We start from the raw sequence: 14,658 nt of genomic DNA, 5'->3' as shown, positions 1-14,658 counted from the left end.
TACCCTATCTGTAGGAAGTTGAAGCCAAAGAGCAAAAAGGCATATAGCCGAGATCTCCGGATATAGAAGGTGTAAATCAGTAGCTACCTCGAGTAGTTAGAAGAGCAACTGATCTGGAAATAGCTGTCAAAAGGGTCAAGAAGCTGGATCCTGGATCTGCAAAACACGAACCCGGATCAGTGTGATCCGGATTAGTGCGTCTCGGATAAGTGTGATCCGATCTCTCGGAGACCCGTTAACCCGGGTCTCCGTGGTCCAGGAAATTGGGAATAAGAAGGAAGCTCACCTCCGTTAGACAAGGAAGAAAACAAGACATCCTCAATTTTCCATCCTCAATTTTCCATCCTCAATTTTCTATCCTCAATTTTCCATCCTCAATTTTCCATCCTCAATTTTCCATCCTCAATTTTCCATCCTCAATTTTCCATCCTCAATTTTCCATCCTCAATTTTCCATCCTCAATTTTCCATCCCAAGTTTAACTCCGAACGTTCAGAGGTGCTATGCATCCGACAATAGCTACCTAAAAAGATATTTAAATTCAGATCTAATAAATATATAAACTATAAAATATTTTACTGAGACAGTATAGTGCGGGATAAAAGGCCAACTTAATAAAACATCTAGAATACTAACTCCTCGTAGTATACGGATTAAATATAACGATTCTATAATACTTAGAAATAGAAGAACTATAGAGCTATTCCTAAAAAAGTTAAATACTCTATAGCCCTAGTAAGTTTATTATATCCGTACTATCGACGTTAAATGCCGCCGATACTAATAAATAGAAAGTTTATTTAGAGCGAACTAAGAGATAAGATTAGCATAGAAGATATTAAGCGGGATATAACACTCTTAATATTAAAAAACTACGTTTATATATAGGAACAACTATAGTTTTACGACCATTATAACTATATATACGATATGTATCGAATAGATAATTCTAACCTACTAAATAACTACTACTTTACTTTAGCTAGGTTATAGGAAGTATATTAGGCTAAGTATCAGATAAGAGTTACGGATAGGAAGAAACGAGGTCCGATCTATAACCTCGCTTATAAAATATTAAGTTTATAGTTATATAGAAAGATAGAGAACCGGAGTTTAAATTAGGCTTCAAGAGGAAGTACTATAAAAAGATAGACGAGAAATAGTAAAATATAAATCTTCTCCGTCTCCAATATAATACTAACCAATATTCAGACTGGAATACCTTATAATAGAGAGGATAGAAGGATCTAACAGCTTACTACTACTTCTTTATACCTAGCCAATATTGTACTAGCTTGCTAATATCCTCTCCTTTAATATACTTAAGGAATACTATAATATCGAGGATATCCTTGGCTCGAGCTACTGGAAAGTGAAGATATCTAGGTACTAGAGTAGGTAAAGGATAAGAAGAACTACTAGGTGAGAATAAAGATCTGACAGCTTAGAGGAGACAGGTATCTGAGTAGGCGGTATATATAGAATTCGTTAATAGCATAGGTATATATACTCTATATCGCGAGATCCTTATCAAGACTAATAGTATATAGTCCAGTCCCTACAATATAATATATACTACTATTAATAAAATATATATTAGATAGTAATGTAGTAATAAGGTAAATATTGAAATTCGCTAGATAAAGAAACCCAAAAGTTCTCCTTAACTATTATCTAGATAATTTATATACTATTGATAGTACTACTATCTTCCTTAGAATGAAATCCAGAAACGACCTTACCTAAAACTTCTGTTCTACTACAATGAAGAGAAATACGCAGCTACCTCAGATACTCCCTTCTAATATCAAGGCGGAACTAGAGAACTAGTAGGAATAAATTCAGCTAACGGATAAACTTAATCGCCTTAAGCTGCAAATCAGATTGGTCTAAGAGGAGGATATAGCTAGCCGTCTCAACGTCGAGCAAAACCGATTATATAAGAAGTACTGAAGACTTAAGTATACGACCTTAAAGGAATTCTAGAAGAGCCGAGTCAGAGTATACCCAGCTAAACCGGAGGAATATAAATAAAGCGACTAGCGAAAGAGCTATTTCGACCGTATTCGTTACCTAAAACCTGAATTAGACTACTTTACCTATACTCTATTGCTAAGAGTCCCTCTATATAGTCCTTAAAGGATCTTAGTTCTCCAAAACCTTATTACTCTCTAGAGGAACGGTTACTGTATAGCGTACTATGAAGTATTATACGCTATAAATAGTCACTACCTAGTCTCTTCCTATGATCTAGAGATAGAATAGTAAGAAAGCTCCCTTATACAGCTACTATTGTTCTACCGCTAACATAATATATTTATATTAGGATTCCTATTAAGAAAAGATAGAGATATATATTTCGCTATTATAAGAAGTATTATAAAGTAGAATTTAGCTTTATTCAGTTCTATTTCCTTTACAATACGTAGGAAACTAGTAAGATAGACTAAGAGGTCTATTGTCAGAGCTATATTGATAACAAAAAAACACCTTTCTAAATACAATCTAGTTACCTTCTATATCGCTATTACTTGTACTAGATATTGCTCTAGATATTGAAATAGAGCAGCAAACATACATCCACTCTATCAACAAAACAATAAGATAATAAAACAAGGGGAGTGACAATGACTGAGAAACCTGACAACAAACCAGGATTCCTAACAACACGACTTAGACCAAAGTAGCAACAAAGACAGGTAGGATTCCCTCTGATCAGAGAGAGGCTACAAAGACAGCTCCTAATAGAGCAAGTAAATCGAAAGAATTGATTGAACTGTTGATCTTGATTATCCTTGACTGTTGAAGGCCGATAGTCAGGACAGTCTTAAATACAGAAAAAAAGTGGGTCCATAGTCCGATCACCTGATCCAACCCGGAGGGCCGGGAACCTGATACTCCGGACCTACACTGCCGAACCCAAAGTCCTGGAGTTGTCTTAGAGTGCCATCCGGCTAGTGCACTATTCCCCACTTCAATATCTCACCAATAACAGCCTTCTAGCAGTAAAGTGAATATATCAGTATATAAGTCGGTCCAACTGGCTATAGTATATCTACAACTACGTCTCGAATTATATCCAAACTTGGTACAACCTAAGTCGGATACCTTATTCGTATAATCGCTGCCTTATTATATACCTGACTAGGGCAGATCTATAGTACCACCTCGAAGATATCTATAACACTCCTAAGCTCGCAGCTAGAAAGAGGCCACGAGATTGCTCGAACGAGGCCTTTATTGCTATAGCAAAATCGTCTAATACAGCTAAGAAACGCTAGGTCGCTTCATTGCTAGCCAGTTAGATATCCGATTACCGTCGAGATATCAAGCTCTGCTTTACAGATATCTTACCTATAGATTTTCCTCTGATCTCAATAGATATAATAGTCAAGGTACTGATATTAGATAGCCCCTTATCGTTATCCCCTAGTAGTGACAAATCCTCGATATACAATATAGAGACAATTTTCGATAGCAATTCATCTACTACATTAACATTATTTCTCTCCCCCAATATAGCTGATATCGAGAGTATTAATAGCTTTACCATCGACCTCAAGATCTCAGCACTTGATTACAAACAACCTCCGGTAGACATCGCCGAGATAGCGGCAATACTAGGTAACTCTTTATACTAAAGTATTAAAGACAACATTATCTAGGACAAGCTTAATAATTATTCTAGTATTACCACTTCGCTCTCATCTTTCAGTAACGTTTTAGAAGCTACGCCCTAAGCAGGAGAAGATTATTATACTCCAGGGACAATATCAACGGATGTTACTATAAGTCTTTTTAGTAACGTAGTATTACAGGACTTTTGTGAGGACCGGCTGGGTAAGGTCGGCGTGGGCGCAGGACGGAAGCCCCGAAGCCGCAGCGCCGGCGGGGTCGCAAAAGCAACAACAACGCTAGGCCAGAAGGGCGAGGATATCGCGTCAGAGGAGCGTCGAAGGAGCGTACAAGCAAGGTCGATGACGGGGCAGCGAGCGGGGTAAGTGAGCCCAGACGTTGTCATCGCAGGGCATAAAGAGGGGGTGGAAGACAGGACTTAGGAGAGAGACAGAGTTCAATGAGACCACCATCCCACCCCTAACGAGCACTCTGCTCCTACGTTGCGCGTGCACTGCTCGTACCCAGGCACTCTGGTCCTAATACCCTTGGATCCTTGATCCTCACAACTTTGATATTAATGTAAAGGGGGTTGTTCTAGGAACACATTGAGGGAGATGGACTACGATGTCTCAGTACCGAAAAGGGTTCAATCAGTAGGCGATAGCTTCACGAATAGCCTCCTATTGTCATTGACTACACAGAGACTGATCCTTACGGATCAGAAGTTCCCTGCGTAAGAGGGTTTCCTACGGGGTTCTTATCTACCCTAGTACAGTAATATCATCCACCGTCATTCGGCCGGTTCCTCCGGTCTGGCCCAGAGGGCTCTCGTTACAATTTATCCTCCCCTCTATAGAACCTGTCCTCAGGTTCACATTATCTGAACTCAGGGAAGGGTAGTAGTTGGGATGACATCGGGTAGGTATCGAGTGCTGTTCGAACTGCGCAAAGTTGGATAAGGATTGAAGCGCTGCACCTTACAGGGCTCCTTTGCCCCGGGGATTACGTGGTGAGAAAGAATTATGACTTTGGTAAGGGGTGACAAGTTTTTGTACTCGAGGGGTTTTCGGTAAAATTTCGGTTGCTACCCGGGTTTAGTGGGGTGCGGCTCTGTAGTACTGGTGCTCCACTCTTCCGGCTCCGGTGCGCGTTCCGAATTATCGCCAAATTGCCCGGATTTCCGTCCGATTTCAAGCATCATTCTTTTCGCAGAACTTGAACAGTATATACGCTCTTGCAATTACGTAGCTTATATATAACTACAAATTGCAGACGTGTATTGACCCTTTTCACTCGGGTATAAATACCCCTCTCCTCTCCTACCTTTTCCAAAACTTTTCTTCTTCAGGCTCTCTTCCACGCGTTGTTTCGCTCGCTTTTCGCTCTATTCCTACGTGTAGCTCGCTGCCCGTCCTCGCCTCTCTCTCCCTCTCTCTCTCTTCCTCTCTCTCTCTCTCTTCTCGTTGTCGCTTCGGCCACTTTTCTGTCGCGATAGACGCTTTCGCCGCCTCCGCCGCCGAGGTTACGCTGTATATGAAATACATTTGCTCGGCGCTTAAAAACACTAACCTTTGCTCCGGTGAGGTCTTTACGATTGACTATTCTTTCGAGTAGTCGACTTCCTCGTATTACTGTCGGAAACACGGCACCTCTGAATCTTAGGAAATGACAGTTCAGGATTTTTTGTGTGTCTTGTCTTGATTGTGTTGATTGTGTTGATTGTCTCTGTTGTGTTGTTCTTCTGCCTTCTATCCGTCTATCTTTGCTGGAGAGTTTGCTCCTTTTATAGACGAGATACGCGTACAGGATGACGTTCGTACCGTAGCGCAGTTAGCTGCCAGTCTTCCTTAGCTCAATAGAGTACATGGGCTTGGCTCCCACACTAGATCCTGTGATCCTGATCCTTTGGTACATGATCCTTTTGACAATTACTCCTATTGCAATGTAAAGAAAGAGTTATATATACTGGTAAGTTATATGTATTTTCGGCGGATTGGCGGGGGATTTACTAACGATTGCAGGCCGCTGCCGGAATAGTTGGCGACTCCGTCGACCTTATAATCCTTATCGATACGGCTTGCGCTATCGTCGATTATCGCGTAGAGGACGCCGAGGGCGAGCTCGATGAGGAGGGTAATCGCCTTCAAGTTTCTGTACTGTCTTACTATAGCTGTAAGAAGATCGCCGCCGCCGCTAAAGATCTAGTCGGGGCTTTCGATATCGCCGAGACCGTTTATCGCCGCCAATTCAGCATTTCCGGCGCTACTAAGCTGTCTTCTATAAGTATATTTGTCTTATTTATCTTCGTATACAAATTACTAATATCTTGATAGCAAGTTTATATAGTATATTGCTCTATAGTCGCGCTATGTAGCTAACTCCGCCTGTAGTAGTCGTCCCGCCCTAGCTAGAACCGTGGCTGTAATATCGAGGTCAGTCTCAGTTACTATATTTCTACTGAGTTATCGCTGACTTTTTATAGTACGAGTCTGAGATATGTGCTTAAGAGGTACGGTCTGTCGCTTGTCTGTTGCTTAGTAATATTAGTTTCGTAGGTTAGTTGGGTACTAAGCACCGTTTCCTTAAGAGGGTCAAGGAGGAGATCGCTACCAATATAGAGGATATAAAGGCCTAGCAGGTTTAGATAGAGGTGGCTCCTGACTTAGAGCTGGTACCGACCTCAATTTTCTAAAGTTTATATTGTTTTCGGGGGGTTTTTCTATAGTATTTCGGTTAAGGTTAGCGTCTGGTATACCCTGGGATATAGCTTTATACAGGTAGATATTAATTAATATCTTGTTACCTATACTTTTACTAGTTTTTATATATTTTTCGAAATTGTAATACCGACTTAAGTACATTTGCTATATCTTCCTCTAATACCTATTGATTATATTCCGAAGGCCAGTCTACCTATTTAACTAAAAAGAAGGTTTTACCCCGGAATTTTCTCTTATCTCGAATCTCTTCAACTTCCTACTCTCTATCGTTCTCAAGGTCTGGTATCGGCATTATAGACGAATTGTCTCCTTTTCGGCTATACCACGGTTCTAACATTAATATAGGAAATATATTATACAAATGATCGTACTTATCCGAGAGTGCCAGACAATAAGCCAGCGATCCGACTCGGTTTAGAATACGAAATAGACCGATAAACTTAGGTACTAATTTCCTTAGTAACTTGAATCTCAAATTCCAGGTTGACAACAATACCAACTTCTATTCTTAAACTCCTTTTTCGTATACTTCTCGTCGTAATATCGTTTCTAGATTGCTATAGCTTTAGCCCAATTTTGTTCTAACTGTTTTCTCAGCTCAGCAAGTTTTTCAATTCTTTCAATTGCACTAGGTATCCTCCTCTCTTATATATCGCCCTCGATATAGCGGGAAATCGGAGGTTGATAATCTATTAGTGCTTTAAAGGGACTTATCTTGATTATGGAATTGACAGTACTATTGATAACAAATTCTGCTTCTAGGAGGAGATTTGCCTAGGTAATTTGGTTTTGGTATACGAAATAACGGAGGTATTAAATAAGTGTCTAGTTTACTCGCTCTGTTTACCTGTCGGTTTGCAGGTAAAAAGCGGTCGAAAGCCGCTTATATATCTTTTGCAGGTAATATAGATTACTTTACAACTATAATATAAAAACAGAACCTCGATTACTGATATAACTATTAATAGAATTATACTTGAGTTCAATCTCTTTATAAACAAGCTCTGCTAATTCTTAGCTAGTAATAGTAGTAGATACTAGGAAGAATCGGTTTATCTTCGTATACCGATCGATAACTACTAGAATTACATCCTTCTCGGAGCTATCGGGACTCTTTACTATAGGAAAACCTACATGAAGTCTATAGTAATCTCGCTCTAAGGTCGTATAGGAATCAGCAACAATTCGAGTAACCTATATAGCTTATACTATCTTATCTTGTTGACTTAGTAGGTATAGTAGGTTTTGTAGTAGTTTTTGATATCTTTGGTTATACTATACTAGAAGTATTTTCTTTATAATAGTTCGAGAGTCTTCTCGATATCAAAATAACCTACTAACAGATCGTTATAAAAAAGCTGGAGTAACTCCTATTTAACGGCTTGCTCTACTAGGACGAACAATCATCCTTAATATAGTAATTCTTACTTATATCCAAGTGCCTATTCGGGCAAAACTCTCTAGTTTTAGGCTGGACTTACCAGACTTTCCTTGATTTTTAGAGTCACCGGATCTATAGCTTATAGCTCTAGGATTAATTCTTTTATAGATTTCGACAGGTCTATAGTATAAACCGCTTCTAGTCGAGCGTACTCTTTTATATATTAACGAGTAATAATCTACTCTCGTCTAAGCCAATCGGCTTCTTAGTAATCCTGAGGTCCTAGTAGGTAAACACTTAGTGATCCTACAGTAACTTCTAAGGGATAACCTATAGTTTTAGGTTTCTAACTAGCTAGTTTACTAGGGTCCTGTATATTAGTATCTTTACTATTCCCTAGTATATAGTAGGCTCTTTTAACCCCTTCTATAACTGTCTTTCCGACCCGGGTACTAGCTAATTTGCTAGGGTTTCTTATACGAGCTAATTTACTCTCTTCTATATAATAAGCAATCTTATTTCTTTCTGTGATCAGCTTTCTAATCCGGTTTACCCGAGTAATTTTGCTCTTAAAAGTAGGTATCTACTCGAATCTGTTAGGACGTTCTTTATCCTCGTAATCTAGTCTTCTTAAGGGGCTATTGGCCGGATTTCGCTTCCCAGGCTAATACTTGATAGTGAAATTAAATCCTACTAGATATATATACCATCTAGCCTATCGGCCGTTCAATCAGTTTTGCTTTATAAACCTTTATAGGTTATTATGATCCGAAAACATAGTGACTTTATAGCAACTCCCTTCAACGTAGTATCGCCAATACTTAAAGGCTTCTATAATAGCTATCATCTCCTTATTAGGAGTTCTATAGTCCTAGGCCGGTCCAGAAAACTTCGCCGACTAAAACGTAACAGGACGTTTTCGACCCCCTTTCAGGACCTACGACAGGACAGCTCCCATTACAAAGTTAGAGGCATCTGTCTTAATAATAATAAGGAGTTCGAGGTCGAAATAATGCAAAACTGGCATATCTTAAAATACTCTCTTGAGCCGCGCGAATACTATACGCTCTTCGGCCTCTAACCGGAGGATTCCTGGTTTTCGTCTGTTCTGTAACCCCTTTAGTAAATTACTTAATAGTAATATAATCTCCGAATAACCTCGAATAAATCGACGGTAAAAATTGTAAAATCCTAAGAAAACTTAGATATCTCGATAGGATTGTAGTTTAGGTTAATCTTAGACAGTCTGAATTCGTATCGAATCTATACCAATACCTTCGGGAGTCAAAATATAACCCAGAAATTCCACCTTGTCCTAATAAAATAAACACTTGCTGGGCTTGCAATATAACTATACTTATTTCAGGTGTTCTAGGACTCGTCGGAGGTAAGTCATATGGGTTTCCTGGTCTAGAGAGAAAATTAAAATGTCATCTAAATAATATATACAATAATCATCTGGTAGCCCGCTTAAAGTAGTCACTTTAGAAGGTTACAGAAGCATTTATTAGGTCAAAAGGTATAATAAGATACTTAAATAGACCGTATCAGGTATGGAAAGCCGTCTTCCATTCGTCTCCTTCTCGGATACGAATTCGGTAGTATACCTCTTTCAGGTCCAACTTCGTGAAATACTTTGCTCCAGATACTCGGTCTAAGAGTTCTGAGATCAATAGTAAAGGGTACCGATTCTTGACTGTTATCCGGTTAAATCCGTGGTAATCCATATATAAGTATAAAGTACTATCTTTCTTTAGGACAAATAAGATAGGACTTACAGCTGAACTCTGGGATAGGCGAATACGGCCTTTCACTAGGTTTTTGTATAGATATTCCTCTAAAATCGAAAGTTTATATCGTAATAGAGAGTAAAGAGGTCTAATAGAAGGAATAGTATTAGAGACTTGATTAATAGTATAATCAGTGCTTTTGAAAGAAGGTAGAATATCTATGTTACTAGAGTTTATAACATCTGTAAAGTCTAAAATTTCAGGGGGGATGTCGTCTGGTTTTCGGGAAGGATTCTCCTCTTCCTCCTCCGGAAAAAGCGCCTCTGGCATATCTAGGTACTATATTAAAGAGTAAATATAAGCTTCTCCTCGACATATTTTTAAGAATTTCTTCGGGTTTTCAATCCGAATATACTCCGATTCCGTTATAAACCACTATAAATTCCCTTCTGGGTATAACAAGATCTTATAGGATATTAAACTTCGTATCCTAAGAAGTATAGAGGAATCATTTATAATCAGGGGGTAATTAATAGCAGTATAAGAAATATATATTCTCTTGGTAATTCCTTAGTAGTCTATTAACTCCAAGGGAACTTTATAAATACTAAATACTTTAACGATATGATAGTCTATAAACCGAATATAGGGTGATTATATCCCAATCTATTGGAGTTTCCTCTACTTTACGAACTCTAGACTGATAACATCAATCTCTACTCTAGTATCGAGATCGACTATAATAGATTTAGGGCTATGGTTCAACAAGGTTACGGAAGTATATATTCGTTCTTTGATTGGAACCCCTAGTATATTATCTTTACCGACGTAATCGGGGTTTACGTCTGCTAGTATCTGCTATTTCCCTGCCGATTTAGACGTAATCTCCTATCTCGGTGACTGGGGTACCTAGTGGCTTTGTTTACTGATACTCCCTTTTATAGGCAGTTATTAGCGAAATAGATATTACTGCTATAAACAAAATAAGTCAAAGGATTTCTCTGACTATCTATAGAGTTTAGCTAATTGAAATGAGATAGGGTTGATATAGGATAGTCGTTAGGTTTTATATATAGTATTATTGACTGCACGTTTTGTTGGTAATAACGGGATGATAATACTTTTCGAGGATAAAATAACAATTTATAGGTTGGGGAAGAACGCGATAAAGGAGAAAAGTAAGAAGGATATCGGGACGAATACTTAGTAGCTTTCTAAGGTTTTCGGTACTGGAAACTATACTATATTTGGGTAGTGAGTTTGACTATCTCTTCCCGAGTCTCTAACTTGTTGTAGACATATAAGTCGATATAGTTACTAATTGCAGACAAAAGCTTCGTATAAAAGGTAAGAGTACGAGCCTTTTCGTCCTACTTCGGGAATTAGGCCTTAAGGGATTCCAAGTACTAATAAAAGTCCAAAGGAAACTGGTTTTCTTATTACTTAGTATCATTAAACTGCTTTACAACAGTAGATTCTTAATCTATAAGATCTCGAATATAGTTCAATATCCAATCTTCAAACGTTTTCCAGTTGTTTTCGGCCTCTTATCGTATATCTGTCGGAAGATTGTTATAATGACTATACTATCGATTGCAAGAACGTTCTTCTATTTGATCCAAGGCGAAAAGGATCCGGTTTATACCCGTTTTGAACCATTTCGGATCTCCTATAAATGCTCGCTGTAGATCTTGGAGCCATTCCAAACGGCGTCGATGGGTAGTGTTGTCAGGGAACTGAATCAGATGTCAAAAAGGGTTATGTGTCAAAAGGGTCAGGAAGCTGGATCCTAGATCTGCAAAACACGAACCCGGATTAGTGTGATCCGGATTAGTACGACTCGGATAAGTGTGATCCGATCTCTCGGAGACCTGTCAACCCGGGTCTCCGTGGTCCAGGAAATTGGGAATAAGAAGGAAGTTCACCTCCGTTAGACAAGGAAGAGATCCCCAATTTTTCCATCCTGAATTTCCGATCCTGAATTTCCGATCCTAAATTTAACTCCGAACGTTCAGAGGTGCTGTGCATCCGACATCAGATGCTTCACCTTGATCGCCTTTCGGTCCTCATTATGGTCACTAGAACCTGCTGAAAAAGAACGATATCGCCTACATTTCGGTAAGGATTCGCCTAGTGAGATACCTAGCTTCCGAAGCAAACCCTCTTCTTATTCTCGCAGTTGTTTCAGCACTTCCAGTTACTGTATCCGAAGATGGGTTGATTCCAACAGGTTATTATAGTAAGGAGCTTGACGTGGAACCCGGGAGTCCGAAAGGGTATACGAAGATATACGGGGTCGAAATCCTGGTAATTCCGACCGATAAAGGCGCATAGGATTTGTAGGTGATTGGGGGGTGTTTTCTCCTGGACTCGACTCTACTCCCAGCTCACGGGAGGTACTCATCGTAGGTACCATCTCGGCCAACGGTAGAACAGAAGGATCAGAATTGTAAAGGGGTGTGAGGACCGGCTGGGTAAGGTTGGCGTGGGCGCAGGACGGAAGCCCCGAAGCCGTAGTGCCGACGGGGTCGCAAAAGCAATAACAACGCTAGGCCAGAAGGGCGAGGATATCGCGTCAGAGGAGCGTCGAAGGAGCGTACAAGCAAGGTCGATAACGGGGCAGCGAGCGGGGTAAGTGAGCCCAGACGCTGTCATCGCAGGGTATAAAGAGGGGGGTGGAAGACAGGACTTAGGAGAGAGACAGAGTTCAATGAGACCACCATCCTACCCCTAACGAGCACTCTGCTCCTACGTTGCGCATGCACTGCTCGTACCCAGGCACTCTGGTCCTACTACCCTTGGGTCCTTGACCCTCACAAGGGAGTTGTTCTGGGAACACGTTGAGGGAGATAGACTACGATGTCTCAGTACCGAAAAGGGTTCGATCAGTGGGCGATAGCTTCACGAACAGCCTTCTATTGTCATTGACTACACAGAGACTGATCCTTGCGGATCAGAAGTTCCCCGCGTAAGAGGGTTTCTCACGGGGTTCTTATCTACCCTAGTACAGTGACATCATCCACCGTCATTCGGCCGGTTCCCCCGGTCTGGCCCAGAGGGCTCTCGTTACAATTAAGGAGATAGATAATATCCCTTTTGTTAAAAGTTCATCGAGTAACTATATAGAATTAGTTAATCTAGAACTCCTAGTTAGCTCTTTTATTTCTATACCCAATATCCTAGCAAGTACTAACTCAGCTAAGGATTACAGTGACATCATACAGATTGTTACGTGGGAAAATGAAAAAGATCAAAATTCGTTGTTGTCTATCTTCACTATCAAGAGTGCAGGAGCCCAGTAATATATGATAAGAATGGGCCAATGCCCAGGAAGGTTCCAGAATCCTGGGGTCATATGACCCCTGGGATCTAGCCAACTGGCCCATCTAGACTCCCACCATGTAACATAGATAAACGAACTAGAGTATATAAAAGCAATAGACATCGAAGAAGGAATATATAAGGCTAAAGAGTTACTTACAAAATAGAAACAAGGCTGAAAGACTTAATACCTTATGAAATAGAAAGGGTTTCTATACAGGGATAATATATAGGAGATATATGTAAGGAGTTGTTCATAAGTACGTTGAGGGAGTTGGGACACGATATACCAGTACTGATAAGTTAACGATTATAGGTAGAAGTCTTCATGAATAGCCTCCTTCTATTGACAGAGATTGATCCTTACGGATCAGAAGTTCCCCTGCGTATGCAGCTGCAACGCAGAGTTCTTATCTACCAGGTAACGTGACATTATTGTGGGACATTCGCCCGGTCGTCCTAATTCCGTTAAGAGGCTCTCGTTATAATTATCTTCTCCCTTCAAATAGCCTGTCCACAGGCCTATTGCAGACGTATTATTAAGAGGTTCCGTGCTATTAGGGTGGTGCCATATTTGCATTGGAATCGTGGTGTATACGTATAGGTTTCGCAGTTGTATTGCTATGGCGACGCAGTTTAGTACGCGCGCAGCCTCAACACCAAAACAACTATCGCGATCCCCTTATCAGCAGGTTATCGTGAAAGAGTCCTGTACGTTGCATACGCGTGGCCAATGTACAGCTACAAATTGCAGGTGTGTATAGGCCACCTCGTACAAATACAAATACCCCGCGTATCTTCAATTCTTTCTGAACTCTTCCCTCTTTTCTTCTTTAGGTCCTCGTCTCGTATATACCGTCGTTTCTCTACTCTCACTTATCGTATACTTTTCGCCTCTGCCTCCTCTATCGTAACAATTAGCTATATCTCGTCGCCCCCGTCCTTATTACGATGAACGTCGGTTCAGCCTCCGCTTTGTAGTTGGCACCGTGTGTATGCTACATCGGTACAGCTTAGAAACAACTCGAGTGCGCTAATGTGCTTACAATCGATATTGTCTACGACTTCGGCCGCTCCTCCTCTTCGTGTTGCACGGGCTACCAGGAGAAGAAGGAAATTTACTCTATAGTAAGTTACGCCTGTTTCGCGTTGTTTTCGCGCTCTAATTGTATAGGCTTCAGGTAGTATAATCGGCAACTCCGTCGATCTTATATTGATACTCGTATTCGGCAATACACTGGTCGCGTATACGGAGTCCGACGTATAGGGCGACGATATCTATACTTTTATAGAGGAGAATCGCTAGGCTATTGCAGCTGTCAATAAGGGCCTGCTGAGCGCCTTTATAGCTGCGGAGATAGTGCATCAGCGTCAATTCGACCTAGCTGGCACTAAGAAACCTTCTCTTATAAGTACTATAAAAGGTGGCTTTTATATTTGACTCAGCTGATTATCGTCTGCAGCCCGTTTACATTGCATATACGTCCCTGGTAACTGCTCGTTACTAACTCAATTCACAGCTCCTTCCTCGTCTTATTCGGGCTGAAGGAGCTACTAGCTCCGAGGTTTGTCTTCCTATTTTTGTCCCCGAGTTTTCGCTAACGAATCGGTAGTTCGCCGAAGAGGTATATATCTAGAATATATACATTACTGTATACCTAGAGATGAGGGACTTGGGGTTCATAGCTTGGTCGAACGCTAAACATATATTCTTTATAAAGGTTCGGGAGTACGTATAGGCGGATTTGCCCGAGGAGAATTAACGTATACTCGCACGTTAGTTAGGAGGTTATGTTATCTATATTCCTAACAGTTCTTTCTAAGGGGTTCAGGGCGTTTTTATAGGTATTTCGATATTAAGGGAATGATACCCCGGGTAGTAGTTTGTC

Source organism: Madurella fahalii, assembly GCF_045866475.1.
Source record: "Madurella fahalii IFM 68171 DNA, scaffold_4, whole genome shotgun sequence".
Classification (NCBI taxonomy): Eukaryota; Fungi; Ascomycota; class Sordariomycetes; order Sordariales; genus Madurella; species Madurella fahalii.
The sequence above is the reverse complement of the archived record's forward strand: the minus strand, read 5'-3'. Positions refer to the sequence as shown.